At 50.9% G+C, this 26,905-nt stretch overlaps 1 protein-coding gene across 5 annotated transcripts in view; it reads left to right on the top strand.

The window, feature by feature from the left end:
• Positions 1–26,905, top strand: part of LARP1 (La ribonucleoprotein 1, translational regulator) — a 74,196-nt gene that overhangs the window by 26,044 nt on the left and 21,247 nt on the right. Inside the window, exon 1 of one of the 5 annotated variants that reach the window (XM_053665862.1) lies at positions 21,560–21,663. The exons of the other annotated variants lie outside the window; for them this stretch is intronic. The gene's annotated coding sequence lies outside the window, so the exon portion shown is untranslated. Of the gene's footprint in view, positions 1–21,559; positions 21,664–26,905 lie in introns of those variants that run through there. 5 annotated transcript variants of the gene reach the window in all.

The raw sequence follows: 26,905 nt of genomic DNA, 5'->3' as shown, positions 1-26,905 counted from the left end.
CCCACGATCCCCGTTTTGGTAGCATTGCGATCGTCCCCATGTTGTAAATGTTTAATGAGCATATGTCATGGGCAGCGAAGCGCCCGGCGATGAGTTCATACAGACCACAAGGGTTCGGGATTTAAAAGTTAACAACTTTTGTTCTCGAGTAGATGATACCAGGCGGTAGAATCGCCATTGGCGACGGATTGAGGGGTCGGTTACGGAGAGAATGGGGAGAAGAGGAAACCCAACGTGTCATTGAATTCGGTGGTTTCCCTCCCCGATCCCGGGGACCTTCCGCCTTGAGAGGGGGCGGGATGGCGAGTGTGCGGGGAATCCGTTTAAGGGGTTGGCGGAAAATATGAGGTTAGTGAGGGGTCCAGTGGCGGCTTGAGGGGCGTGCGGCGGCGGAGGGAGTGGCCGGGCTGGGCGGGCGGGTGACAGTTGGGCGCCATGCGCCGCTGGCCCCGCGGGCTGCTCGCGGCCCGCTCAGCCTGTGCGTTCGGTGCCCGCCGTCGCGCTGGAGGTGGAAGGCCGCTGCGGGCCGGCGGCGCGGTCGGGAGTGTGCGTGTGCGCGAGTGTGAGTGCGCGGCCCCCCTTCCCGGCATTCCTCCGCAGCCGGGACAACGTGGTGCCTCCCCGCGCGGGGAGCGGCATGTGACCTGCGGTCCCCGCGCTCTCCCTGTCCCTCAATTTTTTGGTCCTTTTGGGCCGGGTCTCAGGGGAGGTGGGGGGTGCAGGAAATCCCAAAGGAGCTTTGTCAATATGGGGAGGGAGGCCGTGGAGAATATGGAGGCTCATCTGGGCCTCCCTTTGCCGAGAATAGACTGTCGGCTTGGTTTGGAGCGCGCCCTCTCCCCCCCTTTGCCGGCGCGTAGGGGCATGTGGCGTCTGGATTCTTTGGTTTGGTGTCCTTTTGAAGTGGGCCAGTATCAAAACCCGATTGTAGTTAGAAGGATGGTCTGTGGCCATAGCCCTAGTGCTTTTTCAAAACTCCTCCCCTTCTGCAGTCTCTGGTTGAGGTTTAAACCATCAAAATGGGGAAAGTTGCAGAAGAGAGCTTAATTCCTTCACTTTCAAGGGAGTAGGGTCACTCTTAGACCTAGGAAAGCCAGAACAGCTAATTCTGAATATGGCGTGTTGCAATTTTATTTTTTTTTAAGGTTGCTTCATTTGGAGAACATTGGAGGTTTACTAAAGTACCTCAGACCGGGTTCTCTTCCTTCTGTTCTGCCCTTCCCCCTTTTCCCTTCCAGAGCCCTCTTATGCAAAGGGCAGTGCTGAAACCTCCATTTTCTTGCATATCCCTCCTGATCCACCCACAGAGGGAGGGAAAGCAACTAAGACACTCTGTGGTCCTTCCCCCTCTTTAAACTCAAAGGGGTATAATCATCCCCAGGAGAGAGCACTCCTCAGAAGTTTAAATGGGGCTACTTACTCCGGCGGCTGCTGCTGCCTAGCCAATGGTGAACCTGCCTTGTGGGTTTTAAATCAGCCATGACATCAGGTGGTATTGGGTGCCTGAGCTGGTATTTTGTGCAAGTCCAGGGGCCCCTGATAGGGTGCGTCACTGGGGTTATTGATCGTGGGAAGAAGACAGCTTGGCTGACATCTCACCTTTTCTCTGAGCAGGGAAGCTAGCTTGCTTGCTCAGAGCAAAATTCTGAGTCGGATAGATTTGTTCTGTTCTTTTTTTCCCTGGAATCTTAAGGCAAGAAAGTGTCGTCTCATCGATTTGGAAATTTTGGAATAGTCATAGACAGATTAACTGAATTAATTCAGTGGCTTCCGTTGAATCTGTAGTTAGGGCCTGGATGCTTTCTTTAGAGGGGAGAATTTCATGAGTGACTTGTCTGGTAAGGTTAAATGGTCCTTTCTTTGTAGTCTACATGGATCTCTAAGGCCCTTTCCAGCCCTGAGTTTATTTGTAGCTTGGACAGGTTTAAATGTGACACCAGTGGAGTGGTGGTCTTGGGAATTTTTGTGTTCTGTGATGCATATGTTTTTGGGAGTCTACAGAAATGAGTGCCTCATAAGCAAACAAAAAGCTTTCCAAAGCTTGCTGCAAATGCCTATTTTTAGCTCTCCTTTTGGCTCAGATGCTAGTGTTTTAGTTCTTTAAGGGACACATGCAGTAACTAGTAATAAAAGATGTTTTTTGATATTCCCTCCTTGCTTATGGGGTTCTTTATTCTGGCTTAAGCTTCCACGTCTTACATTCTTAGTTTCGAATCTTGGGATTTGCATTTTGGCTTTTTGTATTTCCCTCCCTGAGAATATTTTGAAAACGTTTAACTATTTTTCTTTTCCTCACCACAACTCTTAGCATAAGTACCAGAGACACACAGGACATCTTAGTTAAAAGAAGAAATGATGGTTCTAGGGTCAAAACCACATGGGTTCAAACGCCAGCTCTTACCACTTACTAGCTAGCTGTGCCTCCTTGAGTGAGTTCCTTACCCATTCTGCACCTCAGCTTCCCCATTTGTATATAGGGATTAAATGATGGTTTATTTGCCTCTTGGGTCTATTGTGGGCATTCGCCGTGATATGCGTAAAGCATTTAGCCCACTGCCTGATATGTGGCAGCAGTTATACAATGTCTGGGGGACTGAGACCGTGGGACTTTCCGGGACTCTTCCCGCGTCTCTTGATTTTTCCCTGTAGAAGGAGGAGGTTGGAGAATGGAGTAATACTTTCCTTTTCTGATATTGTGTTGGTACTCCACGAAATATATGGGGTCGTCTTCTTAAAAGGGAATCTTGCTTATCCGCAGACATAAAGAACATGGGATGGATAATCTTAAATGTCGGTTATCCAAAGAATTGGCTATTTTTGCTTTGGGTGGCTGCTTTAAAAGTCAGTTTTAACTTGTTTATTTGCCTTTCGTTAAGTTTACCTGTTGGGGGAGTGCACACGTGCTCTCGGCTGTGGGGAAAGGCCGATCTGACTGAAGGGAAGGCTCACTGTGGCTGAGCACACGTGCAGTGGGCCGAGTCGCTGCCTGCTTCTGCCCAGCGCTGTGTGGGGAGCCAGGGGCTTGGTCGTGTGGCAGCTCTGGCTTACACTGACCCGTGCTGCAGTCTTTCTCTTGATTTCTCTTTAAAGGAAAGCTGGGGGCAGGGTCTAAGCCTTGAGTGTTTCTGTCGTGGGCATCACTTTTCTCTGTGTCCCTTGAAGTATAGCTGATGGCACAAAATAAAAAAGGGTTTATAATCTCAACTAGCCCATGGCAACCCCAGGGATCCTCTGCCCCACTGAACTGGCCTCAGATGAACTTCCACGTCCTTTCTCTACTTCCCTTCCTGGGGTCGGGCCCTTCCTCAGGTCCCCCTACCCCATGGCACTCGGTGAGGCATCTGTGGATCTGGGCCTCAGTCTTCACTGTGTGAAGACCTCACAGCCCTAGACCTACTTCAGCCCCCGGTTCTCCCTTCCCCCACTACTAGAAGTAGCCTGGGTGCAAGTAAGAGCTCTACTCTGGAGTTATGTAGTCTGCTCTGCTGAGCCCCAGCTTTGCTTCTTGCTACTGCTGCTTTTTCTGTGTTGGGTTATAGTTGCCATGTAATATTCTATTAGTTTCAGGTGTATAACATAATGATTGTATATTTGTATATATATATATATATATATTCAGCTTTGTTTTTAACTGGCTGTGCAATCTTGGGTGAATTACTTGGCCTTTCTGAGCTACTGTTACTCTCAAAATGAGAATGATAGTTATAATTATTTCAGAAGGTCATGAGAATTAGAGAAGATGTTATTTATAAAGCCCTTTGCATCAAGCACAGAGTATCTGTTAAGTGCTATCTATTTTATAATTGCTGTCTTAAAGTTGTTATAATAAGTGATCACCATTATTAGGATCCGTTTGTTTCACTTCTGATTCTGCTCGGGACCAGCATTGTGGAAACCACCAACCCCGTGCTTTCTCTGTTTCTTTTGTAAAATGACCGAATTGTGTTAGGTCTAGATGTCGTCAAAGTTTTTTGAGTATCAAAAACACTTAAAAAAACCTCTCTTCACAAAAGAAAGAAACCACAATAGAGTTCTTTTGTGCGTGTGTGTGTGCGTCTGCTGTAGTGGGTACAACTCCAGTTTCAAATCCAAGCTCCGTGAGGGTGGGAGTGACTCCTGGCTTCAGGGACCTAGGTGGCTCGCTTGGAGGGGGTGTGCATGAGACGTTTGGAGCAGCCAGGCAGGATGTGCCTGTGGCACTGTAGTGGCAGGTGCATGGCGCTGTCTGAAAATTTCCCCCCACCAAATGAAGACGGAACCCAAGCCTAATAGAAGCACAGATCCGTGGGGATAGAGGAACAAACCGATTGTGAGGAAGCAGTTATCTTGTTTCTGAATGTGAGAAATCCTACAGCGCAGATTCCTTTGTCAGTCGGTAAATGGCATTTTTGAAGACGGAACTGTTACAGATGAAAAGAGTGTAGATACCAATCAAATGTATTGCGTGGATCTTGTTTGGATCCTGTTCGAAGAGACCTGTTATAAGAAGACATTTTGGTGACAGTTGAGGAAATCTGATCATTTTAGGTTAATTAAAGAATCGAGCCCTGGCTGGGTATAGCTCAATGGATTGAGCACAGGCCTGCGAACCAGAGTATCGTGGTTCGATTCCCAGTCAGGGCACATGCCTGGGTTGCAGACCAGTTCCTTGCAGGCCAATTCCCAGCAGGGGACGCATGAAAGGCAACCATACATTGATGTTTCTCTCCCTCTCTCCTTCCCTTCCCCTCTAAAGATAAATAAATAAAATTTTTTTTTTTAAAAGGGCTTTTTTTTTCTTTTTGGGGGGTTGTTCCCCCCCCGCAATTTTTCTGTTTGGCTAAAAAAAAAAACAAACGAATGCATACAATTAGGACATCCTCTGAAGGGGAAAGGTCAGGGGGCGGTCTTCATTCAGAACCTTCAGCTCCCTGCCCCTCCTCCTTCTGGGCAGGGAGTTTGGGCTTTACACTAGCTGGAAGGTGAGCGCCTGCTAGGGAGGGACATGTTAGGGGTGGTTAGGAGGTCGTTCCAGGCCCTTGGGAAGTAGTGGGTGGTCTGTGCCATCTTGAACCCTGACCCTCCCAAGAGGCAGAGGCTCTTTTTTGCAGTGGGACCTGGGCAAAAATAAGCATTTTATAGCTGTTACTCAGCACTGTTTCTCTCCCTCTGGGAGGTGGGGTAGGGAGAGGAGGAGCAGGCCTGAAACCACAAAAACCTCTATAAAATGGAGAGCTTGGCCGATGGGAGTGCCCCTGTTTGCAAAATCCAAGACAAGCCGAAAGGGGGTAATTAGAGTTTTGGGGCCTCAAGAAGGTTCACAGGTGCTGCAGTCTGGGTTCACAAACCTCCCTGGCTGGTCCAGAGTAACCCAAGGGAGTGGCCAGGAGAGAGGACAGTGTTGCGTTGCTGGTTCATGATAGGAAATAAGTTTTGGTGCTTAATGTAAGTGCAGGAAGCAGTGGGGTGAAGCAGCAAAGGAGGTGGGTGATGGGATTTACTTCAGAATATGGGCAGAGTGCCTGTCTCTGCTCTCATTTAGTGACCTTAGACAGCTTGCCTGCCTCTGCTTTTCTTACTCACAGAGTAGGACTAACCCCTGTGCTGAGGTGGTTTTGAGAATCAAATTGGTACTGAGTGGGGAGTAGCCCAGTTCATAAGTTAAAATGTCCCGCACACGTGTGAGTGGTTTATATTCTGGAAGCTGCATTCCAAAGCACCTGTTCTGGGTTATCCATGGCTTTCCTAAGTGAGGGTGGATAGTCAGGAGTTAGCTTAGTTTTCAAGTAGTTCTGTTTATAATAGTTACCAGGACCACCTGGCCAACTTCAGGCATGTAGGTTAGGGAGTCTCTTTTAGGAAGTCCAGAATCCAAAGGACAGTCCTGACACGGTGCCGTTTTTTGGCTGTTCCTTTTGACTGTCAAAGCCCTGGGTGGGTGGGTGGATGCGCAGTGAGGAGTGTGGGCCTTGATTGATGAATTGTATAAAGCTGGCCATGTGAAGGTCATGTATGGTGGGGGCTTCCCCATCTCAGTTTGGGGCACTGTTAGTAACCTGGATGACCCCTCTGTCAGAAGCCTTATGTACAGGGTGCTTTTTAATAACCTTCCAGAATTACGGTGGCAGCCACCCTACCCTCCTAACATAATGCACCTCGAGGTAGCGTTTTTTCATCCCTGCTTTAAAGTTAGGGTGCGAGCTTCTCAGAGGAACTGGGAGCCATGTGGGTGAAAGGTCCGCTTGGGCTCTGTATGGTTTTTGCTTCTTCGTCACACACACTAGCTTATTGAAGCTTATGACCACCCTGAAATTAATAATAGTGATACCACAGTTACCTTTATTAGGTGCTTCCCATGTTCTGCCCCATGGAATCTGAGCAGGTGATCTTTTTATACCCACTTCATGGATAAGGAAAGTGCCCCCAAATATATTCAGCTGCCACAGGAGGTACTGAATCCCTTGACGTGGTGATAGTATTTAAACAGTTTGAATGGCAGTTTGGTATAGGGCTCTGCAGCTGCAGATTTGCAGAGTGCTTCCCGAGGTCTGTTTTTCGGAAACCGCCGTTAGGAGCCAGGCCCCAGAATCCAGGGGTAAACGAGACAGGCGACTGCTGTGATTGGGCTTACAGCCTAGAGGCACGGACGGACACCTTCCACCTTATCTCCTCAGGCCCAGGGCAGCCCGCTGACAGGTTTGGGCCTTGAATTTTTTTAAAACATCACATTCGTTCATTCATTCATTCACTCATTTGTTTATTTTTAGAGAGAAGAAAGGGAGGGAGGGAGGGAGAGGGAGAGAAACATCAAAATGAGAAACATCAATGGGTTGCCTCTCATACGCACCCCAACAGGGAACTAAACCCATAACCTAGGCATGTGCCCTGAACAGGAATTGAACTGGCAACCTTTTCATTTTGCAGGATGACGCCCAATCAACTGAGCAACAGCAGCCAGGGCAAATCACCTGTATTTTAAAATCAAGAAAATTTATCTGGAAACCTGGAGATTTGCAGCTTCTCTTTAAAAAGTCAGAGTCTGAATATACCCCCCCCAAAAAAAAACTATTGTATTTTTCCCCCCAAATTTTATTTATTTATTTTTAGAGAGGGGAAGGGAAGGAGAAAGAGGGAAACATCAATGTGTGGTTTCCTCTCTAGCGCCCTCTAGTGGGGACCTGGCCCACAACCACACCTGTGCCATGACTGGGAATCGAACTAGTGACTTTTGGGTTCACAGGCTTGTGCTCAGTCCACTGAGCTACACCAGCCAGGGCTGAATTGTATACTTTAAATGGGTGAGGAGCATACTATGTGAATTATATTAATATAGCTGTTATGGAAAAAAATAAGACCTGGCCACACTGAGCCTCTGTCCAGTGATGGGACATAGCCTCCCTTTAGACGAGGATGCCAGCACAAGGCCTGCAGGCTCAGATTTTGTATGTTTTATTGTACAAAGGAGAGAAGACAGCGCCTTTCCAGGCTACAAGCTGAAGGAGCATGGTTTGGGAGAAGAGTTTGAGAGGAGAGGGCAGAAACTGCAGTTCCTAGAGAGAACTCCTTACCCGCTGAGGGGGGTCGGGTGACACGGCCCCTCGGGGCACTGTGACCTAAGGCCCCAGAGCAGCAGTGAAAAGCTGTCTCGAGAGCTCAGGTGGGGGCTACCAGGGAAGCTGGGTTATGTGGGACCCCAGTGAGCTGCTGTTCCCTTCGCCCATCTGTGAAATGGGTATCGTGTCTTTGATCTCAGTCTCTAAGGTCCCTTCTAGCTCAGACGCCCTGAGCTAGATACGAGACCAGCTAAGGCAGATGTGACTACGTCTTGGGGTGGAAAGGGGAAAGATCCTGGCTAGAGACCTTGTGCATCATGGTCCTGCGTTTTAGGGAGTGGGCCTCATTGGATCATTCCGTTCTTTTGGGGGGACCACAGACACCGGAGAGAAGCCTTTCCACGGCAGAGCTGCTCCTCAGAGTTGTTGGTGTGACCCTGTAGGGGTAGGGTGGAGAATCTGGGCAGGAAACTGGAGACCAGCCCTCTAGGACCGGCCGTTTGGCTCACTTGCTAAGACACCGTGGGCGACTTAATAAACCTTTTTGGACTCCCTGTCCCTCCACTGAAAATGAAGGTGGTGGAGCCAGAAGGCCTTCTGTGGGCCCTTCCCACTGGGATTGTTTGCTATATCAAATTGAAGGTCAAAACTGCCGTTGGTGACAAATATTTCACCCAAAGGGGGGGAGGTTCTACCTTCAGAGGTCATCCCGAGAGGTGGGCCAAGGCCGCAGGATTCTTCTGCCTGGATGTGAGGCATTCCAGCTTGGGCTTCTGGGAAATGCTGGGCTAGGGTGAGCTGTCCCAGAAGTTTGTGGGTGCCCTCAGCCTTGTGGAGAGACAGCGGGGGCCCATCTCTGGGAATATTATTGAGAAGATTCTGATGTATCATGTGCCTGGTTAGATTGGGTGGCTGATGAGACCCCTGCTTCTGGCCCTGCGGTTTAGAGCCGAAGTCTAGGAGGCCGAGGTCAACACGTCAGCTGACTCCTCTAAAGGAAGTGAGTCTTCAGAGTCTTCAGGCTTATCTAGAGAAGCACCAGGGCTGAGCCTAACCTTTTTCATGTGAAAGAACTAACTTGGCTGCCGCCAGAGTCGAAAGCATTCATCTCACACATTTGAGTAACCTGCTAAGTGTTAGACCACGGAATCCTGATGGGAACAAGACCGAAGGGGCCTGCCCATGAAGTTTATGTTCTTACCGGGAGAGGCAGTAAACCAAAGAGGTAGTTCTGGTTATCACTGCTAGGCAGATCACCCCCCAAACAGTACAGCCCTTTTATTCACTGATTTGTGGGTCAGCATTTGGACAGGGCTCAGCCCAGTGATTCTTGTCTCCATGGCCGCAGTGAAGGTGGCAGGCATCCTGGTCTGGAGGGTCGAGCACAGCTTGGCTCACATGTTTGGCACCTTGGCAGGGAAGGCTGAAAGGCTGCGTCCAGCCAGGCCGGAGTGCCCTCTCCAGCATGGTGGTTCCAGAGTAGTAGGACTTAACGTAGTGGCTTAGGGCTCCCAGAGAGAGTGTCTAGAAGAGTAGTTGTTATCCATATTCTAAGGTCCTGGGCTTGCGCACTGTCATGGCGTCAGGGTCACCGCATTATGTTGATAGAGGTCGCAGATCCTGCAGAGTCGAGGGAAGGCGACATTGGTCCTGCCTTTCAAGGGAAGGAATGTTGATTTGTGGCCATCTTTAGTACTCCAGGCAGCTCATGGTAGCGGTAAGTGCTTTGTGAGAGAAAGAAAGGCAACGGGATAGAGAAGTTTTGGGGTATGTGGCTGGGAGTGGCTTCGGTCAGGTGGTCAGGGAATCCCTCTAAGGCTGCACCAAGGTGGGATTGATAGGGAGCCTGGTGATGAGCATTCCAGCCTGCAGGAACATCAGGTATAGGTGGTAATGAGGTTAGAGTTCTCTAAGGAACTCCATGACCTGTGCAGAGAAAAGCGAGGGGCTCAAAAAATCGGAAAAGCAAGAGGCCTTTGGAGGCCAGCTCAGGAAGTTTGGAACCTGTTCTGAAAATCCTGAGAGAGATGGTGTGACCTCATTTTTGCCTCAGGATTACTCCGTTCTGTTGGGAATGGACTGGGGTTGGGGCAGGAGGAGGCCGGGTTGGAAGCAAGGAGATCCTTTTGGAGACGCCTGCAGTAGTTAGTCCAGGAAAGAGATGGGGAGGAGTGGATGGCGGCATGGTGGCTCAGGCCTGGGTTTTTTTTTATTTTTTTATTTTTAAGCTTTCCCCCTGCTGGGACTAGGCCACTTAAAGAGGATGTTTTCTGATGGCTATTTCTTACTCCTCCTCTCTTCTTAAACTACCCAGAAGCTGAATTCGTTGTGCCGTGCCCATTCATCAGAAGGGTGGCCTGAGGCAGGCAGGTGTTTATTCCCCTGGTTCTGGGTCTCTTGGCCCCAGATCCGGGAGGAGTGTTGGTGGTTTCCTTGCCCAGACCAGCTTTCCCTGGTCTGACCCAGGAGGTGGAGTGAGGGTGTGCGGGTGAATAGCATGGGGGCACCAGCGGGACCCAGAGGCAGGGATGGTGGGGCCTGAGCGCCGGGAATGAGCCTGGCGTGGCCTTTCTGTGTCGTAGTTTCTATTCCTGATTTCTTGTCTGAAACTGCCCTGGCTTTTTTATTTCAGATAAGATCTTGAGGGTGGGTAGGGGCGGGGGGTGGGGGTTGGTCAGAACAGGCTTCCTGAACTGAAAGTTTAGGGACCCAAGTTCGATTTTTTTCTTTTTCTTTTTTTTAAAAAAGAGTTTGTTTATTTTCAGAGAGTGGGGGAGGGAGGGAAAGAAACATGGGTGTGTGAGAGGAACAGAAACATTAGTCAGTTATCTCCCCAGTGCCCCCAACCGAGGGCCTGGCCTGCAACCCAGGCATGTGCCCTGATCAGGGGTCGAACCAGTGCCCTTTTGGTTTGCAGGCCAGCACTCAGTCCACTGAGCCAGACCAGCCAGGGCAGGATCCAAGTTCTGATTTCAGCCCCTGCTCCCACCTCATTTCTCCCAGCTGGACCTTTTTTTTTTTTTACAACTTTTATGAAGGGATTGAATCCTGCGTTCATGAGTACAGTTGATCCTCCTCCCTTGCTAATGTGCCGTTATCAGTACGTCCCTGGCTTAGTCGGGGGTCCTGGAATCTGCCTCGTGGGTAGCTTGTCTTGCTGAGGACAGATGCCCAGGGAGCCAGGTCAGACTGCATCTGAGCCACGTCTGTTTCGCAGTCTGGGTTCATTTTCACAACACCCCTCTGGGGTCTAGCTACGGTCGTGATCCTCCACTACAGACGAGAAAACAGGAGTCAGAGGTTCAGCAGTTTGCTTAAAGGGCTGTGCAGTAGTTAGGAAGAAGCTGGGGTTCTTGTTCCTGCCTCGCTTATTTATCACCTGGCTTTGCAGTCTCCCAGACCACAGAAGTATACACACCTGGGGAAATCTCTGTGGGCCTCTGGTGGCCCGGCCTAGAGGTCCCGGCTCTGCCCCGCCGGCCACCCTGAATGGTACGAGCCAGGCCCAGAACTTCTGGTCCTGCCGGGGAGTCTTGGCCTCTCTGCCCCTACCAGCGTTCCTCTTCAGCTCTGTTAGGCCACGTGCGGCCTGCTGGAAAGAGCAGTGCTGACCTTGTGGTTTCCCAGGGCAGCCTCGGGGTCAGTGGGAGCGGGTTGGGGGCGCGGCTCTGGGCTACCGAAGGGGAATGGGACACACTGTTGTCTGTTGTACCTTTCAGCTTCTCTGGAAGGGAAATCTTTGCAACTTAACCAACACCAATTCATTGTGGAAAAATACCTAAATATGTTTTAGCAGAGAGAAGATAAGTCCCTTTATAATTTGTCTCACCAACTACCATAAATACTACGAAGCAAACATATCCTTTTAGACCAGTGCTGCACCAGTACAGTACAAGCCATATTTCTAATTTTAAATTTTCTAGTAACCATATTAAAAAAAAGTAAAGACGAGTGAAATCAATTTAAATAATGTAACCCAAGATACTGTTTCAACATACAGCCAATATAAAAATTACTGGTGAAATAGTTTATATTCTTTGTGATAAGTCTTTAAAGTCTAGTGTGTTTTGTACGCCTGAAGCACTGCTCAGTTTGGACTAGCGGCATTACACAGTGTGCACGCACACTACTGACTACTGTGTTAGCACACTTCTAGACTCGTAATGTGTATACACACACACACATTTTTTTAAGTCACGGGGTCCTGTCTTATGAGCTGTATTTTTTTCCCTACTTAGAAACAGCCTTTCGAGGGCACTTGCCTTCCGTGATGCTCGGAGCAGCCCTGAGGAGGAAGGGCAAGAAGCTGGCTAGTGCTGCTTCTCTGGGAGGGCGGGCGCGCCCCCTAGCTCCGCTGCCTGCGAGGCCTCCACAGCTCCCTGCAGGCCCCCCGCTGTTGGTCCGAGACCACCGAGCCCAGCCCAGAATTCACGCAGACCGTGTGCCCTGCCCACAAACACCTTTTTGCTGAGGGAAGCAGCCATGTAGGGAAAGCTTCTGACCGAGGCCGCCCTACCAGGGACACAGTGTTTGCAGCGCGAGCACTCCCAGTGCCCCATTTGCCTTCCAGGAGCTTCCTTTGTGGGTTGCAAGTTGCCAGGGTACAAAGAGGAAACCGGTGGAGGTGGGCGAAGACCTCCCCATGGGTTTGTCCTGGGGTGCCCCTGAGTCCACCAGACGTCCCCGAGGGAAGCTGGCTGGCAGTAGGGAAAACACCAGCTGGGCCGCCTGGGTGCAGAAAGGGACATGGGTTGGCCTTGGTGAGGCTGGGACTTAGAAATCTCTAAATAACTGATCATCTGTCAAACAGTCCTGCCCCCCTGGTGCAGGGACGTGTGTGCTTCTCACCAGGCCTGGTTTTCTTTTTTTTTTTTTTTCTCTCTTCCCCACCCCACTCAAATCTGTGCCTTAAGTTTTCAGCCTGTGAAATGGAATTGCCTTCTAGGTGTATCACTCGCTTACTGCTGGCCACCCCCTGCCTCTTTGTGTGAAGGCTGTGGATGGGCAGAGACCTTGCATTGGCCTTCACGTAAAGGGCCGGGATTACTGATGATTGGGGTTTTGAAGACTGGCTGTGTCCAGGGACGGCGGCCCTGGGCCCAGTCTCTGTAGCACCCAGCACGGGCTCCACAGTCTGGGAGGGGCCAGTCCAGGGAAGAGAAGGTGACTGGGGTTTTGCATTCTTGCCCTGAGGTGGGACACTTGTCCAACACTGGCTCCTGCTGCCTGCCAGATTTGAGGATTCTAAGCCACCATCCTTTGATTTCTCCAAAACACTTCTTTTTTAAAAAAGATATTTTATTTATCTTTAGAGGGGAAGGGGGCGGGGAGAAACGTCAATGTATGGTTGCCTCTAGTGCAACCCAGGCATATGCCCTGACTGGGAATCAACCGCAATCCTCCGGTTTGCAGACCTGTGCTCAATCCACTGAGCTACACCAGCCAGGGCTTGATTTCTCCAAACTTCTTTGTTCCTATCTTACTAGTGCCCTTGAGGCAGGTAGTAGTAGACTCCCTTTTATGGAGAAATTCCTTCTCCTAGGTTTATGGAGATTAGGGGACCTGCCCAGGGTCAGAGTGGAAAAGAAACTGGCAGAATCAGTTCTCCCCTTCCCCCTTTAAAGGACAACTAATAAGGGAAAATCAGGAGAGAAAACGTCAGTCTTCCCGTTGGTAACATGCTGCAAGGGAGGCACTGGGCACAGTGACAGATCGTACTAAGGGCTCAGTGGTTGCGCCATAAACATTTAAAAGAGATACTGACTGTTGGCCTTTCTGTCCAGGAGCCGTGGGCGTCCCTGTTTGTCCATTGAGTGGGAGGCCCTCTTACTGAGCATTGGGGACAGGGGTGTGAGGACACGGGCAGCCCGGGAGTGCTAGGCTGCTGTCTGGGAGTGGAGAGGCTGCTGAAGTTCCCCACTGGCTGCAGCTTGGCTTGGTAGCTGCTCCATTCCAGGCCTCCCCGACCCCTCTGCTGACTTGCATCATCACTGGCATTGTCCCTCTGAGGTGGCAGCTCTTTGGAGATCCCAGCCTGGAGGAAGGCCAGAATCCAGAGGAGCTTTGCAAGCCATCTAGTTGTTTCTTGTCTTATAGGAAGCTAAGGTTGTCTCTTGGCCAGAGTCTCTGAGGTGGCATCAAGGGGATTGTGATGGTCACCCTAGTCTTACTTCATTCTGCCTTGGTTCTTCAAAGAGAGAGAAACAGGAGCTCCTTTGAATGGCTGGTGCGCAGGGGTGAAGATCAGAAGAGGGCAGGGCCAGTGCTATTGCTCCTGGTCCCCCAGACCCAGGCCTTCAGCCTTATCCCTTCCCCGCCACACACGCTGGGCAGCCATTGGCAGGCCCTGAGAAGGCCGAAGGAAGACCTGCTCAAATGGAGGAGGTATTACCCAGAATTGCTCTTAAATTTCCAGGAAGCAGGCCCGCCCTTCCTTATTCTGCCTTACTCATGAGCTCCTCCAGATGACTCTGGGAGGGGTGGGGGGCACAAAGCCGACATCCAGGACTGGGTACCTAAAAGGAGCTTCACCACTGAGCTAGGTGTGGGATGGGAAAATGTCAGTGGCCTTAATTAGATATTCAGAGACGTGTAAACTTCCAAAATAATAGCTAGCAAGTTTGGGGCTTTTTTCTTAAGATTTTAATTATTTTTTAGGGAGAGAAACATTAATGTGCCAGGGAAACAGTCAGTTGCCTCTTGTATGACTCCAACTGGGGTCCTGGCCTGCAACCCAGGCATGGGCTCTGACTAGGAATCGAACTGGCCACCTTTCAGATTGCAAGCTGGCACTCAGCCCACTGAGCTGCACCAGCCAGTGTGATAGTGAGTGCTTACTATGTGCTAGGTGCTTTTCCAAGCACTTTATAAATATAGACTCTTTTAATCCTCATAATCCCATTAGGTTAGAAACATTCCTATTTACAGAAACCCAGATCACCCAGGTAGAAGTAGCAAAGCTGGGCTCCAGGCCCCAGCCCTTAACCATTGCACCACCCAGCTGCTGGTAGTGCGGTTGGGTGATCCAGGCTGATCTTGGGAGCAGACAGATTTTCTCCACTCCCAGCCCAGGGCTCCTTCCACAGAGGCACTCTTTCCATAACTGTCACGGTGCTCCTGTATTTCGTCCTTCCTGGGTCTTGCCTTAATCCCCCTGGAAGAGCATGGTCCGAAGGGTTGCAGACCTTGCCTGAGGTGAGGACAGAGTGGCCGCTGGAGGGAAAAAACCCAACATCACCCGTGTTAGCTCTCAGTTTCATGAGTGGGCCCTTGGCAGTCTCACCCACTTTCTGTGTCCACAGCACACAGTGTGGACTAACGGTTGTCGAGATGAAGAGCGTTTTCAATCATTGCCAGACTGGAAGTAGAAATATGTTCATAGCTGACATTGCTAATTGGTCCCAGGCAGTCAAGATCAATCAGTCACAGTAGAATTTAAGATTAAAGCCCTGCTCTGCCTGCTGTGGCTCAGTGGGTCGAGCATTGGCCTGGGAACTGAAAGGTCACAGGTTGATTCCTAGTCAGGGCACATGCCTGGGTTGTGGGCCAGGTCCCCAGCTGGGGGAGTCCGAGAGGTGATATACCCATGTTTCTTTCACACATGATGTTTTTCTCTCTCTTTCTCCCTCCATTCCCCTCTCTCTGAAAATACGTAAGTAAAATCTTTTTGAAAGAAAGATTAAAGCTCTTATATAAATTGGACCCTCAGAGAATAGGAACGGTCTTTTTCACCATTACTTCCCTAGCGGCGGGGCACACAGATGCCTCCGTGGCCAAGTTTACCCATGGCCAAGTTTCAGGATTGGGTGGCAGGAGCCCAGAGCAGGGATCTCAGAAGGCAAGTGGTATTTTGGGGACAAGTCAGGGAGCTTGCTGTGGCTTAGTTCTACATGCTGTAATGTGGGAACCATAGCCACCCTTTCCTACCTCAGACTTGATTTTGATGCTTAGGTGCCATAGTGGGTGAGGAAGTACCTTATGAGCTGGTTAGCCCTGGTCACCAAGGCAAGGAAAGGTAATTTACCTGGATAGACGGTTTGTGCTCTGTTCAGCTCTCCCCTGTGTCCCCAGAGCAGGGCCTGGAGAAAACCCGGCTTTCCCACCTCTTGTTCCCTTCTCCTGCCTGTCCTTTGTCCTAAATGTAGGCTCTGCACTTTCCTCCTTCCTCTCCTTTCTGACCTGCTGGAGGAAGCACAATTCTCCTGAGCTTGGTGCTGGCCGGAGCCCGGCCTTTGGGTTGCCGGTGACCCTAGAGTATTGTCTTTGCAATATACAGTGCTTTGATTCCTGGCTCTGCTTTGCCCTTTCTTCCCCAGTGCTCAGTGGCATTACCCCCCGGTTGGCAGGTTAGCTGATAGGCTCAGAGAAGTGGATTCTGGTGCCCGTGGCCTCTGTCCTCTGTAGGGCCTGCAGGTTTGAGCCAGAGCGCTTTGCGGACCTAAAGAACCTAGGTGTTTGTCTCCTGCAGAGCCGAGAGAGGCAGGCCTAGGGTAGGCTTGGATTTCAGATCCTTGGGGTCAGATACCTTCTCACTGTGTGACCTTTGGCTAGACACTTCGTCTCCGAGTCACTCTACAATTGAGATAGCCTTTTTGAGGATTAAAAAACCTTATGCACAAAAGGCCCAGGCAGGAGACCTGACATAAATGCTTAGTAAGTGTAACCATTCTTTAACGGACCTAGACCTCAGGGCACTGGGTGAGCAAAAAGGCCTAGGGTAGGAGAGGAGGCTCTCTGGCTGTGAGAAGGAGGCAGGCGGGCAGTTAGTTCTCTTCAGAGCCTCCATTCTTCTTACCCGGGCACCGCCATAGTTTGGAGCTTGTGGAACTGAACCCTGAGCCCAGCCCAGACTGATCCTTTGGGACCTCAGGTCTGTCAAGATGCTCAGCCTGTGCCTTCTGGACCTGCCCAGTCTTGGTTCCTGATGCTGCCCATCAGACTAGTGGGTAATTAATTGAAGGGGGTACATGATGGGCTGCTCTTCGTGTGTGTGATGAAAGCATTCTGCCACCAGCTCTTGGGAGCCTGTTCATGCCAGTCTGCAAGAATAGGACCCAGAACTGCTGGGGGTTGGAGACCAGGGTCGTTCCTGGTGGTCTCACTCATTGGCAGCTCAGTTCTCAAACATCACTTGGCATCAGCATCACGCAGGAAACTTGTTAGAGCTGCAGGTGCCAAAACTCTGCACCCCTCCCCAACTTGATTTCTGGAGCTTGGAGGGAAGGCAGGAATGTGGATTCTAACCAAGGCTGTCCCCCCACCACCGTGTCCTTAGATTACAGAGATGGTATTGCAAGCCTGCCAGCTCACTGGCCCCAGTCTTCCCAGCTTGAAGTGAGGGTTTTTCCTGTCAGTCTCTGCACCGAAACGCCAGCCGAATGGGAGATAAAGCGGGGAAGGGGCTTGGGTTCCATTTCCATTGGTGCAGCTCTGCCATTTTTTTTCTCTTCAAGAAATTATTGAATATTTAATACCAAGAATATAAGGGTAAAGTCAAAAAGAAAAATATTAAAACAAGAACCCGTGTACCCACTGCTGGTGTAAGAAGTGCAGCCTAGAAAGCCGACTTCATCTGAAGTTGTGGTTCGAGTGATCAGTGAGCGTAGTGATTAAAATCAAAGAATGTTTGGACTGGAAGGTCTGCAGAAGGCAGGTTCTCCCTGCCCTGACCACAGACAGGCTTCTGAGTGGTGGAGAAAGTGGAGACACGCAGGTGGGAATCTTTGCCCAGCTCCCGCAGCAAGGGCTGTGGGCTGTGCACCAGGACCGGCTTCCTGTCTGCAGCAGCTGCTAGTCCAGGGCCCTGCTCACCACTCCACCATCCGGGAACGTGGGGTATGGTCCTGTGTAGCCAGGTTTAGCAGGTAATTCAGGACACCTGGCTACATTTGATTTTAATACTTTATTTATTTGTTTGTTTGTTTATTTATTTTTAAATTTTTAAATTTATTTATCTTTAGAGAGGAAGGGAAGGAAAGAAGGAGAGAAACATCAATGTGTGGTTGCCTTTCGTGAGTCCCCTGCCCGGAACTGGCCTGCAACCCAGGCGTGTGCCCTGACTGGGAATCAAACTTTGATCGTGTGGTTCGCAGGCCCGAGCTCAATCCACTGAGCTATGCCAGCCAGGGCTGAATTTAATACTTTAATATAAGGTATCCCAAATATTTTATGGGACATACTTATTTTTAAGAAATTTCTTGCAATTTATTTGAAATTCATGTTTTTTAAACTTTTTTTTTTTTTAAGAGAGACGGGAAGGAGAAAGGGAGGGAGGAAACATCAATGTGTGATTAGCTCTTGTGTGGGCCCCCCCGCCCCCGCAGGGGGGGACCTGCCCCATTCCTCAACCCAGGCATGTGCCCCAACTGGGAATCAAACCAGCAACCCTTTTGTTTGCAGGCTGGCACTCAGTCCACTGAGCCACACCAGATGGGGCTGAAATTCATATTTAACTAGGTATTCTAAGTTGTTAAACGTGTTACAACCACAGTTTTCTTTTTCTTTGTGTCTTTCTTTCTCTGTGTGTATTTAGCACCAGGTTAAGAATGTATTCTAAAAAAAAATAAACCAAAAAAGTACTGTCATGTATTTATGCCAGTTCTTTGTTTAACTACAACTTCATTTAAACTGCTTAAATCCTGTGTGGTAGCAGCTATCATGAACCCACTCACAGTTTCAGAAAAACAGAGGTTAAGCCTGGCTCTTCTAAGAGCTTCCACGTAAGGTGCTTTTCTTCTTCGTGAACCTGCTTGCTTGGCCCTTAATCCTGTGTGTCCCAGTGGTGCCTTTTAAGTTGCAGGCTACGTGAGACATTGGTCCTATCAGGCCACCTCTCCCAGCCTTGTAAGACTCCTCAGGTGGACTCCAAAGCGCACGCTGTGAAACTGCCCTGTCCTGCCTCTTAGTCCTGCGGCCTTGTGCCTTGGTGGTGGAGTGGGCTTTGGGCAGGGGTCTGACCCCCTCTGCGTTTGCTAAAGGGGAAGGGGTAGAATACTGTACCTTTGGTGTTTCAGGGGCCTCTGTCTCCGCACCCATGATATGTCCCAGGGCTCTGCTCTTTGTCAGTTGGGACATCGCATGGGGCCCTAAAGGGGCCTCCCTGGCTGGCCCGAACTCACCTAGAGCGGAAAATCAGCTGCTACTGGGGAGCAGGGACAGCCTGGGCGGATTAGTTAGTCTCCACCCAAGAACTCCAACTCCCCATCTGTTTCTGGGGTACTGGCAAGTCCCTTGTGTCTCTGTGGGGTTTGTGGTTACCAAGTGTCCCTGGCTTGCAGGGCCGGAGCGGTTGAAGCTGGTTCATTTTGGAGAGCAGAAACCGGTTAGTAACGGCACCCCAGCTGCCACCCACTGACTGGATAGATGGCTGGTCAGGCCTGCCCACCCCACGTCTTCCAGAGAGAGGTTGGGTCCGGTCTTCGGTCTTCCAGGAGAAGTGTGAAGAAGTCAAGGTGTGGGGGTGGGGATGGGTGCGGCCCCCTCCAGACCCACTCACTCAGAGCATCCTGAGTGCCTCTCCTTTCCTGTCCCATGTAAGAAGTCAGTTTTCTTAAAAACAGGGAGGACGGTTCCTCTGAGGCCTGGTCCCCGAGGCCCGGTCCCTGAGGCCCAGTCCCCGCCCTGTGCATGGGCTCAGCGGTGCACAGAGCGGTTTGTTGAGGGGAGTAGCTTTCCTGCTCGTGAGGAAAGCTCCGGGTCTGGAAGCAGGAACTCGGTGTCCAGGGCCAGCTCCACGACAGTTCACAGGTCACTTTGGGCACAGCCTGGGCCCTGGGCCAAAAGCAATGATCTGGAGTAATTTCCTCTGGATTCAGAAGCCTCTTCCAGCAGAGGGCGCCCTGCACAGAGGACAGTAAAAATGAGTTTGCGACACCTGAGGTGGTGGGGGACCACTGAGACAGGAAACCAGTTTTAGCCTGCGCACCAGGATAAGGGGCCGGGCAGGCAACCACGCTTGCCTGGGCCTGGGGCCGTCCTGCAGGGAGCGGCTCTGGACGGGGCCTGGCTCCTGATGACCGCCTGCCCTGGGCCTCACACCTAGGAGCCTGCTGGCAGGGTATGGTGTGTGGAAGGGTTTTTAAAATGTGGGTTGGTTAAAGCGTTTAGAAAGCAGGAATGTTCTCTTTGATATCTACTGTGTTTTGGTGTGTATAATGCACACCTTTTTGCCCAAATTTTTGAGAAAAAATAGTACCTAAAATGCCTTGTCTCTTGTGTTTTGTAGTTTTCGTTATATAGAATTTCTTGTACCATAATATGTTAAAAAATAAATGCTAAGTTCCTTTATAATATAAAAAAACAAGTACCTAAATATTAATTGATTAATTAATTAATTAAAAGTTACAACAAAGGTTTTTTCCCCTGAAAGTTTGGGCCCAAAACATGGGTGCTCATTATACATGGCAAAATACAGGACTTTGTTTTTCTACTTTTCTGGAAAACGCAGAAGCTCTGGTGACACTAAACCTATGTTTGAGGACAGAGACTCCGCTCTCTCTTTAGTGCGTATTGCCCCCTTAGCTGGCTTCTGTGCTACCCAGCCCCACGGCTGCCAGCTAGCCTTGTGATTTATAGCACGGCCTGGGGCCTGGAGTCCGGGACCCCTAAGAGCCCCGGGAGCCCCTGTGCTATTGTCTGCTGTGCACCTCCTCTGACCTCTGCTTCCCAGGGCTGCCCCCTGGTGCTCACAGGGAGGCACGCTGGTTCCAACTCAGGAGGTAGAGCCTGGGTCTGGGCTCCAAAAGGGGTTGTGGCAGCCGAGCTGTTCAGTCATCATGCAAAGGAGCAGTTAACCTTTCTTCCTCGGAGGGAATTTTTTTCTGGAAGTGCTTTGAGAAGCACCTATACCTGTGTGGATTCCTCCGCTCAGTAAATATTGACTGTGGGCCTGCCATGCAGAAGCTGCATTGCAGGGGTGGACTCCAGGAGCCAGTGGGCAGGACAGAAAAGGTCCCTGTCCTCCCGGTCGTTCTCTACCCAGTGCGTGGTACCAGGCCCAGGGGTGGAGGCAGGCCGTACCTGGGTTTCTAATCCCAGCTCTGCTACCTACTGGCCTAGTGACTTAGGGCAAGGCATTTAGCCTATTTTTTGAGCCTCAGTTTCCTCATCTGCAATCTGGGAGTGAGTCATCATCACACTTACCTCCTAGAATGGTGGAGAAAAATAACTGAGCTGCATGGAAAGAGCTTTGGAACATTGCAAGGACATAGTATGTGCTCAGTGATTGGTTGGTCTGTTGGTTGGGATGCACACAAATGCAACTATTTCGGGGGGTGGTTAATGCTCTGAAGACCCCAAGTTATAGGCTGAATGAGAACTTGATTGAGTTGTGGGTTGGGAAGCACTTCACTGGGCAGTCAGGGAGGGCCTCCTTGGAAGGATTTACACTGAGACCCATGAGTAACGTGACATGGAATGTATACCGTGTGACCTCGGGTAACTCCCTTCCCTCAGTTTCATTTTTTGGACAACTGGAATAGTGTTTTTGAGGCGATTAAGTGAAATCACACATAGAAAGCAACTTAGACCAGTTTTTTGGCACCTCCAGCATCCACGCACTGAAAGGTAGTGGTTATTATGATTCTTCTAAATAGAACCAAGGAGGTGCACTGCTCAGAGAGTAGGTCACGGAGCTGGTAGTTGGAGGCCAGCGACTTCACTGCTTGCTGATATATTTCAGCTTTGGGACAGGACTTTAGGGCCCGGTACCAGCAGTGGACGGGGCCACAGCAGATTGCCCACAGCAATCTGAGGGCAGCAGGGCCCATGTCTGTAGGGAGAATGTGGACACCAGGCTGCTTGGGTCACCAAAAGCTAAAGATAGTTGATGGGCTGGTCCTGGGCAGGGCTGAGTGGCATCATGTGACCGAGCCCCGCCCCTGCAGCTCCTCCCAAGCCTGGGGGCATAGACCGCACTCCTGGGCTGGCTGCTGGTCCTTCGAGTGGAGTCTCCAAATGGTCTGACCTTCGGAAGGTTTCCCTCCCTCTCTATCCTCCCCTTCCCACAAGGGCACTCCTCAGTCCCCTTCTGTGTTTCATCTGCAAGTCTGGGGGGCATTTGGGGGGAGAGGGCTGGGCAGAAAGAGGCCTCTAAGGACTGGTAGCAGCTGCAGCTGGAGAACTGACGAGCAAGGTGAGGAGGGTTAACCCCGTGTTTCTTTTTCTCCGTAGTAGAGTGCCCCTGCTTAGGGGTGTTAGGGTCCGTGGGGATAGGATGGAAGGTCTCCGAGCTCCTCTGTGACTCCAGCCCCTCCCCAGGCTGTCCTGGGATGGGCGGACACCCGTGGGCGATGTAACCCAGGCACCCTTTCCTGCCTACGTCACACTTTCCTTAGATGGTTCCACCGACTTCCTCACTCAGGGTCTGGGCTGCAGCTCGGGCAGAGGTGGGGCAGGATCCTTGTCAGGTGGGCTGGAGGCAGCGAATCTTTCCTCCCAGAGTGCCTGGGGTGCCAGAGGCAGGGCTTTCAGCTGGGCGTGCTTGGTGGCAGTTTCCCCTCTCTGGGTCGGGGAAAAGGGGGCTGTCAGGGTGCTAGCGCTCGGTCCTGCTAGTGTCACTTGCCCTGCCTGGTGGCCTTAGATTTCTTTGCACTGGGCTTTGGTTTTCCCCAGTGTGTAGAGTGATAGCCCTGCCACACAGTGCCTGCCCCATTGGCTGCTCCGAGGAGTAACTTGGACCCTTCTCCTATTGGTTAAGAGCACAGGTTTTAGAGTTACACTGCTTGGCTACCAATCCTGTTCTGCTCGCTGTTTGTGATTTTGGCAGAAAGCCTTATACCACGTGCCTTGGTTCCCTCGTTTGTGAAATGAGACCAATTAGAGGAACTAACTCAGTGTTCAACGCTGCATGGCATCTGGAAAGTGCTTACTACACACTGTCTGCACTCGTTACTGCCTCAACCACAGCTTGTTGCTAGCATCTCTCCTGCTTTGATGAGAAATCTCAGTGGTTGAGATCTTGCCTTCACTCTTCATCCCACTAATATTACCAACCATCTTTTGTTCAGTTGAAGAAGGTGAGGTTCAGGGAGGGTGGTAGGTAGTGTCCCCAAGGTGGTAGAACTGATGAGTCGAGGCAGGCCTGGGGCTTGGGTTCCTCCAGGAGCTAGCATTGCCTGGGACACGTCCTCTGCCTGGCCTGGGAAGAGCTCCCTGCCGAAGACTGAGAGTTGAGGCCGTAGCCTCGGGAATTAGCACTTGGAAAGCAAAGCCTCTTTTCTTCTTTGGTGTAAAATCATAGAGGAGACGGGTGTGTGAATTTGCCATTCATTAAACCCAGGTCAGCTGTGTTGCCGGGCCTTGAGCTAGACTCTGGGATTATGCCGTGAAAGCAGCCTGTGTCTGCCCTCAAGGTGCACATGGTGGGGGTGGGGCGGGGGCTAGATTTGTGACCAGGCAGTTGACACTTAGAAGGGAGGCTGTGAGAGCGCCGGGCCCCCTCTCCTCGCAGGAGCACTTTCACCCGGGCTCAGCGAGGGCCCCCAGGGCTCCCTCCAAGGTGCTCAACCGAATGGCCAGGGATAGGGCAGCAGGTGGGAGAGTGTGAACGTAAGCAAAGCCTAACAAATTACCTGCTTGCAGTCAGGGTAAACTCGGCCGTTTCAGATGCCAGTCTCTCCAGGAGATGATGCCAGTCCCAAAATAGACATTTGGCCTTGCCCCTTGTCCTGGCAGTCAGGCCTGAAATCTAGTCCTTGGGCCACCCACTCTCGGTCTGACGGGCGTTCTCCTTAGCCCAGCCGCATCTCACCTTTCACCCACGTTGGGCCCTCAAGTTCAGTTGCAGCTTCTCTCCCTCCCTTGCCAGTTCCTCTTACCACGACCTGATTGATGGGTTCGATTCACCCACGTGCCTCTGCCCCTGAAGACCTTCACTGGTTTCCCCTCGGTTGACCAAGGCCTTGCTCCTTGGACTTTCCAGATCTGGCCCATGCGGGTAGCTTTCACTTCACATTCAAAAGTCGGCAGCTTTAGGGGTCCTTCTGGAACAAGACAGTATGGAAAATGTTTTGTCTTTCCCTCTGGCTTTGTTCTAGGTGTTTATGGGTTTGGCCCTTTCTGAGCTGCAAGAGACTAGTCGAAGCCTGTCTCCCACTTCCGTGCTGAGGAGAAAATTGAGTGACTGCATTTTAACTGAAAGGGCACTCCGGGCCTCCATATGCTCTGCCTTCCTCTCCAGCAGGGCCGAGGTTGCTGCCAAGGTTCCCCTGGGGACCTGGGGTGAACCCCCCCTCTTTCCTTTTTCCTGGGGAATCTGCCCTGGGGCCCAGCCTGTTTCTGGAGGTCAGTGTCCAGAGGTCTGGGCTCGGGAGGGGCTCATTTGTCATTTGAACCAGTAAATTGAGGTAACTGATCCCCATGAGTTTTTTCCCACGTGCTTTGATTCTTTTCATGTTGAGAGATTAATTTATGTTTTCTTTACTGATGAGGATAGGGATCACTTGGAAATATTACACTTCTTTGTGCATTTAAATTGTAATATTTAGCATTTACAGTTGCCCCTTGAACAACATGTGTTTGAACTGCATGGGTTTCTCCCCCCCCCCCAATAAATACCTGTACCGTTTCAATCTGCAGATGTAGGTCAACTTCTCTATTGATTTGTGCTATTTTTTTAAATTTTTTATTTTAAAGGGGAAGGTAAGAGAAAGAGAGGTAGTGAAACAGCAGTGTGTAGTTGCTTCTCGTGCACCCCCTACTGGGGACCTGGCCCACAACCCAGGCATGTGCCCTGACTGGGAATGGAACCAGCGACCCTTTGATTCTCAGTCCGGCACTCAGTCCACTGAACCACACCAGCCAGGGCCGGTCTATGCTGTGTTATATAAGGAACTTGAACAGTCATGGATTTTATTGGGGGTGGGTCCTGGAACTAATAATCCCCAATGGATACCAAGGGATGACTATGTTTTGAACTCAAGCCATATGTGGATTTTCTACTGTGCAGGGATTACTGCCCCAAACCCCTGCTTTGTTTAAGGGTCAACGGTATTGCCTTGGCCGGTGTGGCTCAGTTGGTTGGAGCGTCGTCCTGTGAGGAGCATCGTCCTGTGACTGAGACATTGAGGGTTCAATTCCCAGTCGGGGTACATACAGGAGGCAACCAATCGATGCTTCTCTCTCACATCACTGTTTCTTTCTTCCTTACTCTCTTAAAAAGCAATGAAAAAATAATGTCCTTGGGTGACGAGAAAAAAAAAAGTCAACTGTTTTTAGCACCTGCCATGTGCTAGGCACCTGTACTCTGCTCCGTTCACCTAACTGTCACAGTGGCCCTATGAGATCATTAGGACTTCACTTTACAGGTGAGGAAGCTGAAGTTGCAAGGGGCCGAGTGTGCAAGGACTCTGGCCTAAGTGCATCACGTAACAAAGTCTGCGTGCTCATGAACAAGCTTTCCCTGCCTAGTCAGCGTTTAAATTAAGGGGCGTCACACGTTTGAAAGTTGAGAGACAGAGAGTCTCAGAGGTTAGTGGTCAAGCCCCCTCTTAACTGGGAAACAGCCCTCTCGGCCCTCACCACCTCACTCAGTAGTTCAACTCCGCCTGGCCACCTCTCCACCCACCCCTTGTTTCTTGCCATCCTGCATGAGTTGCATTAGTTTAGCTCCCTGATTCCCACCATGCAATGATACTAAGTAGAAGCAGTGAGTTGGCTGCGTGGATATGGGATCCTGGAAAGTCTGTGCCCCTCCCGCCGCTCATGGAGATTCCTGGTGTGCTGCCCCTGGAACCAGAGTCCATGCTGGCTCCCGGCTGACTGTGGGCCTGTGGGACAGAGGGCACCGTTTCTCTTTTCACATCACCAGTAGCCCCAGACTTGCCATAGGCAAGGAGGAGGCACTCTGAACGGCCTCTGTCTGCCATCTTTCACCCCACTTCTCCCTTCCTCTCTACCTGAGAAAATCTCCCTACCATCAGTAACCCTGTTTACCAGGAAGCACCAGGGAAGCACCCCAAGGTTGCACTAGGCAGGTTTTGGACCCGTTCTTCCACCAGTGGACGCAGGATTTCTGGTGAGCTGACAGCGCACTGGACAAGGGGGTGAGACTTCCAGCTCCTGGCCTGGCTCCTCCTGGGGGAGCCCCTTCCCTGTCTGCAAACAGAGGGCATTAGAACTGGGGTCCTTTTTGCAGTTCTGTTTCACAGCTGCTCTTAGGCAGATACAGGGTGGTGACCTGAGTGTTTTCTGAGTTGAGCTTGGGTCAGGGATGATTGGCGCAAGTTTCAGTATTCAGAGGTAGGAGGAAGGGGCTAGTGCCTGTGCAAAGATTTGGTTTTCATTGGGAGTTGTTTCAGATGCTAGGTTATATATAGATATTGTGTGTGTTTGTGTGTGCGCACGCACCTGGTAAAGGTAAGTGGGAGGCTGGGAGGGACTTTGAAAGGGATGTGCGATTGAGGTCAATAAGCCTAGTTTTTTTTTCCACCCTCCTGCCGCGCTTGACAGCAGCTCCTGAGCCGTCCTGGGTTTCCCTGGGTCCCACAGGATTTGAACAGATCTAGGAATAGTTTTTCAAGACAGAAGTAGTTCTGTTTCCCTAAGTGGACTGTTCTGTCTCTTGGGAAACTTGGTTCTTCCTTGGGATAGGGGCAGCTTGAGAGCCTAGTTGGGAGCAGAACAAGAGCAGGCCACTGTGGGTCCTTGGGACAGATGGTCATTAGCTAAGGGTAGGGCTTTTTCAGCAAACTTCACGCAAGACTAATTGAAGAATGTTCTGCGTGTGTCCAGACTGGCCACATTCCCTGGTCGGCTTGGGGTTTGGTGGAGGCGGAGGGAATCAGTGGGGTCTTTCAGTGGTGGGAGCACTCTCCCCTTAACTGGAGACTGAACTTCTAGGCTTGACCATATGTCCTTTCTTGATCTTGATGAACAAAATATCAGGTGGGATGATCTGACTCTTCCAATTTTGGTAGTTTTTTTTAGAAGAAGCAGACAGTGACCTCCAAAACTTTGCCTTGCCTTTTCCAAGAAAGTCTTCAGGAATAACTCATCAACCAGACCTGATTTCCTTTTCCACCTTGTCAATGAACTTGTTGGAGGCCCTGGCCTGTGTCTGTCCTGGCAGCGTTCAGGGAGTGCGGGGCCAGGAGCACCAGTCCAGGAGCAGCCACCACCAGAGCGCAGGTGGACTCGAGGAGGCTGACCCTGTAAGGAAATGGCTGCCTCTGCCAGCGTCCTCATTCGACGCAGCCTCGTCAGGGCACTGGGTGGTGTTAGGCTTCTCTGGGCCAACCTGGGATTAGCGAGAAAATCAATATGGGGTAAGCCGCTCTCTGGCCCTCAGGGTTTCACCCTCTCTGCAGGGACAGAGAGAGTTCTGGTTCTCTGCTGCCCAGCGCTGGGGCGGGGGGCGAGCTGTGGAACTGGGCGAG

This window comes from Artibeus jamaicensis, unplaced genomic scaffold (assembly GCF_021234435.1).
Source record: "Artibeus jamaicensis isolate MK-2021 breed Jamaican fruit bat unplaced genomic scaffold, CSHL_Jam_final contig_432, whole genome shotgun sequence".
Classification (NCBI taxonomy): Eukaryota; Metazoa; Chordata; class Mammalia; order Chiroptera; family Phyllostomidae; genus Artibeus; species Artibeus jamaicensis.
This window is presented reverse-complemented; position numbering and strand designations above follow the sequence as displayed.